Here is a 5,532-nt window from a genome sequence, read left to right as displayed (position 1 = left end):
AGCACATGGTTGATATGCATTTTGACAATCGCTAAAACCAACTAATACAAAACTGCCAAGTTTTGCCATTTAAATATTTTATGCAACTCAGAATGCTTCTACCATTCGTTAGACGAAACTGAACCCACTTGGTGCGGAAATGTCAGGTATAAAGCTTGAAAACGAGGGCCAATTTAAAACGATTACACTAAAAAAAACTTATGCAACATGTAGGAAATGAGATGCGGCATCACGAAGTAACCCAAAACAATAAAACTTGTTTTAGCATGTAACCACACGGAACCCACTACCTCGTGTGCTCCCTCTCATGGACAGTCTGTGTAAATTGGTAGAGAAGGAGGAGTTAATTTCGTAGACATTTGTAATCTTAAAACTCGTGTACAGATCTTAAACTTGGCCAGTAATAAATCGACCTCGGAATTGTGACCATCTCCTCTTCCGTCTCCTGATTTGGCCGGCATTCCACTCTCATCTCATCCAGCACACTTCATATTTGCTCATCGTCATCGTCATCATAATTATCATAAGTCAAAGGGATCATCATAATTATCATCCAGGGAGCTGAGATCGGGGTCAAAGGGAGGTGTAAGTGAAGATATGGACGGGAATCGGTCCGTAAGGGAGATAGAGGGTCATAAGCATTCCAAAAAAAAAACTGGTAAATTCGTACTTAAGAGTCTTAAATATGGGCATTTAATGAATATTCATACGAAGCAAAAAACAGGAAGTTTGGCTTAATTTTTGTAATGCATATACTTGAAAGGAACAACGCCACTGGTGCACTTCATGTAATTGAACGCGTTCCTTTTCATAGAAGTTATCTTTGTCAACACCGAAAACCAGGACCTGGTGAAGTGGATTCTGAAGAATTGCTGTTAAAACCCGGAAGAAGCAATCTGAGTGAAAGTTGTGAAAATAGTGTTTTTAGCCTCTGGCAGTACTTACCTCAACGACAAGCTGTATGGCGCCTGCAAACCCACATGATTCGCAATTTAAATCTGTGAAAGCTGGTTCAAACATTTGGCTTCACCACGCGAAACATCGTCTAAAATTTTATGTTTTTATCGACTTTATGCATTCTAATTTTATATGCACAAGAGTTTTCCACAACAAATTCTCGTATTGTGTTTGTATATAGCCGAAAATTGTTAAAAATTAATTAGGTGTGTTTCCAAACCTGCCTATAAATATTTAAATATTTGACTTATATCTGCATATGACATCTTCCTTCAATAAATTTACGTCATGCGACTGTCAGTGACTCCTGAAAATATTTCAGATCAAGCTAAAAATCGACATGGCTTGTGTGCAAAAGACCAGTTTTATTTGCCCACACCAAACTATTCTTCTTCAAAATGGGGAAATCTATCTATTTGCACGTTTCCAAAAAGCCATACGTATGGAAAACTGTGTCGCAAGCACCTCCTCTGAAATCCATACATTCATCGTAATAACTGCTCGAGAGAGTGAGAATGATGTCGTAAAATGTTATGGGAATTGAAAAGTCGCGGTTGTGCAATCCCACGCGAGAATCATAAGTAGAGATTTGCCAGGAAATGCTGACTTGGTTCATTCCATTCGAATTGAATTGATAGTGTGGTCGGGTTTTCAGTTTCAAAATTACGGATATAAAGATGTCTCCCGGGACGATTTCAATCCAGGTGGGCCGGCCAATGATATACCAACGCTTTTTTTCTGAGAGGGAATAATACTAGAGGTGAACAGTCCATTCAATCGGGTTGAAGGGTTAATATGTCCTGAACGTAAGGAACTGACGACATTTTTTATACGACCATTGTACCATGAATTCGCAGAAATGACCTCAATTGATAAATATTTTGTCAAAATCCAATTTGTTAATAAATTGATTCAAATTTTGCTATAATTAGGAATTATACTTCCTAGATTCTAAGACCTATGCAGAAGTTCTTACAATTCTCCAACTAGTTACACGGATTTTTAGTTTGTGTGATAAAGTGTGCTTTATGAAATATGCATGCTTGCATCAGGGGATGAAAGACCATTTGTCTCTCGTTTCAGCACTATCTTTCCTCTGACGCTCTGTCGTATGATTTATTTGTGTCTCAAGTATCCACATATTATGGTTCGTATTTCTGGTCCCTGATAAAAACATTGTCCGATTCCTATTTTTTGTTCAATTTCACCAAAGAGAGATGCAGAAACTGTTGTTTCTCTTGAAAAGATGCTAGACTTCCAGAAATAAATGTATTTGTTTTGTTGTGATTACAAATTCATTCATTTTATTTATTGATCACAATTCAAAAAAAACATTACGTTAGCCTTACGTAACAATACTTTGGTTACGTCAAGCATTAAGACTCTGATTCAATTTTGGGGGCATTGTTCGTATAGATTGCAACGATTGATCATCTTACGTAACAATCTGATCGAATTCGATATCAGTGATTAATGACTGCCCATCATCACTTGATTCGGAAACTACGCAGCTAAAAATGTAGGCATTGCACTTGTTGAAAAAACGAAAAATTCGTGAAAAAAATTGTTTCATCTCGAAACAAGATGAAATTTAGTTAAAATGTAGTTATTTGTGATAAATAACTTTAATGCATTAGGCTAATAGAGCAATACGTTAAACACCACAGACATACTGTGAGACTACAATTAATATGAACTAATGGGGAAGCTAACACATGATTCGTTCCTCACTACCAATATTTTCGTTGACGAGCGTTACCTTGTGTCATCACTCTCCAGAAGAACTTTCTCATAAGCCAAAAGGACACGACCCACTAGTAATTGAATTTCCTCATCCGTAAACAATTGTGTTCAATTGAATGAGAGCAAACGAAGGCGTCTAATCCATTTTTGCTGTAAACAATTGATTAATCGATTGTTACATCGTTGTTTTGCTTTCTATTCTTATAAATGAAACAAAGCAGCTTAAGTGCCAAGGGAATTAAGAAAGTGACAATTCGTGCACTTAATAAATATGAGTCAATCTCCACACCCAATCAAATGTGAAGAGACGATGTCAAATGTCATTTAGTTAGCAACACTTTAACTGACTCAAGACTGATGCTCCACTTCGTCACGGAATATTTTATTGAGATCCACGTTTACACAACAATTCTACACGGTTTGACTGAAAATAACTCTATCTACTTTCTCTCACCAACCATCGCGAAAGTAAAACATTGGGAACATCCGATCCGATCAATAACCATTGATACCCACTTTTCGTGGAAGTTAGTAAACAGGAAGGATCAGTAGGATAAATAGCTTTATTGGATAAAGGAAGGAAAAATTGATCCGCTTGGCTCCGCTGTGCTAACTGAAAGACTTTTACTTTCAAATAATATTTGCTTGGATGTCGTGCTGTGTGCGTATGCCAAATCCAGTTCTTGGCCGGACAATGAAATGAAAATGGTGGAAATGGAAAGTTAAAGTGTGTACATTCTGTTCAATATTTGATTTATTTTCTTATCTGGATCATTCTTTGCTATGTAAATATGAAAAAAAATTTGGAATTTTCACATTTATTTATGTATGCAGACAATCAAAGATGATTCCTAAACAAAAATCTGGTCATGAAATACAGAGGGAAATTAGTAGTGAAAGTTAATTTTTAAAATTAATCCATACTGCTTTGTAATGACAACTTCAAACGGAACCTTGTACCGGTTAGACCAGCAGTAGCAGTAAAGTTTACTCTTGTGTGACGAGACGCGATTATTGTTGGGAGGACGCAAGAAATGTACACTGTGGCCCTTGTCCTTTTACAGAAAGCAACGCCGTGGTGGAAAATAGCCACCGTGTGAGCTTTTCCCGAAGACAGGAAAGTTTCCATGGGCAGGTCAAAGCTGAAAACCAAGACTATGTATACACGCCTACTTGTTAGGATAAGCCTGAGACTATTTCTCCTTTTTGTCAAAGTTTCCCTTTTCCATGAAAAACTTGTGGACAAACTTTCCAGCCCGCAATCCCTCATCTCATTATCTTCACAGTTCTCAATTTATTTTAGAATAGAAGAAAGAGAGAACCACATGAGAGGGTAACAAGTACTGGATGCACACGTACTTCCATGTTACCACCTTAAAAGTTTTCTTCCACGGGAAAAGGGGCAATTTTTTGAAGATTAGCTAAAGCAAGTAAGACATGATATTGTAGTCGAATTTTGAGTCCACACACGTATTTAGATATTTCGTCAGGTGGCTTGCACAACTGTCAAATATGATATCCATGCAAACATGTAAATGCATGCATAGTATTACGAAATTTAAAAATCTGTTGTAGCAGTAAACAACCCAAAGTCAAGAGGAATAGTGTAAAAATCTCTCTCACATTTTAATAATTAGTCCCCCGTGGAACCAAGATGCATATTTGTACCCTCGTCCTACATAATCCTATATATCTGCATTTTATGTGAGTATTACAAAGTGGGATAGTTTGTCCAAGTATAAAAAAACCACAAGTGCTTTCTCCATATGTTTTCTCTTCGTGTATCAAAAAGTCTCTCTTCGTATGAGACCGGCTTCTGATGCACATAGAACAAGAGCCTGCAGAAAGATCTCAATCTTTGCGCTACATTTCCTCCTCCGGTGTAGGAGTCGTTTTTAAGAGAAGAAGGAAGAAGGGAGGACGATCTTGGCTCGTGGGAGTCTTAAATTCTTGGAACCTCGGATGGACACTTATGGCCTCTAAATACCCGGATCCACTTTCTCTGTGACATTCTCAAACCCCCAAAAGACGACAGAGGAAAAACACAATACAGCAAAAAAGAGACAACAGCGAAGCATTTCCTGGGAGAATCTTGTAATGGAATGCATTTACTTGTTGTTGTTAAATATAAAAGTGTGTCCATTACTCATCATCAACTCGCAGGGTCGGACGTATGTATGACGGGCAGGCCATTAGGAGAGCTGAAATTTTCATGTAAAATTAAAAGAGTGGCGTCTACTTAATAGAGGTTTGAGTAATGTGAGAAAATCGAAACAAAAAAGTTTGCAATTTTAGTCTGAATAATTATTTAATTGTGGTTATTAAGATTTAGTTATTCAGATTTTGTATACATCCGCTAGATTTTAAAATTAAAATTTCGAAAATGTTTATTACGAATAAAAAAACAACTGAAACAGATTTATGAATTCTTAAGCACAAAATACTTGAGTTAGGGTCGAGCAAGAAAGGGATGGTTTTAGCCTCGTTTTTGGGCTAGATTTTCTCTCTCTAGAGAAAGTAGGGATAAATTGAAAATTGATGCATCTCATTTCAGCCAACGTTCAGCCAGAGCTACAGACCCGAATCTCGCCTTTTGGCAGATATGCAAAATTTCTAAAGTGCGACTGGAGGAGTGTTGTAAGTCCATAAATTATTTGGAGACAAGACTGCAAATTAAGCAAACATATCTTGCCTGAAGCTGAGCATGCCAGACTCCGGAAAATGTACACGGATAAATAGTCGGCATAATTTATGAACTCGGTGAACATGAATAATTTTGAGAGTAACGGAAAATTAGATTCTGTTGTACAAACGAGCGTGTAGGTAGGTATT

At 37.1% G+C, this 5,532-nt stretch overlaps 1 long non-coding RNA gene across 1 annotated transcript; it reads left to right on the top strand.

Annotated features, from left to right (window-relative positions):
• The first annotated feature begins 367 nt into the window (after window positions 1-367).
• Window positions 368-1,203, top strand: LOC118435147. The gene is made up of 2 exons (XR_004834533.1): window positions 368-658; window positions 764-1,203. It is a non-coding gene; the product is annotated as an uncharacterized LOC118435147 (long non-coding RNA).
• Window positions 1,204-5,532: the final 4,329 nt, after the last annotated feature.

The sequence above is a fragment of the Folsomia candida genome, unplaced genomic scaffold (assembly GCF_002217175.1).
Source record: "Folsomia candida strain VU population unplaced genomic scaffold, ASM221717v1 Fcan01_Sc003, whole genome shotgun sequence".
NCBI classification, from domain to species: domain Eukaryota; kingdom Metazoa; phylum Arthropoda; class Collembola; order Entomobryomorpha; family Isotomidae; genus Folsomia; species Folsomia candida.
The sequence above is the reverse complement of the archived record's forward strand: the minus strand, read 5'-3'. Positions and strand labels throughout refer to the sequence as shown.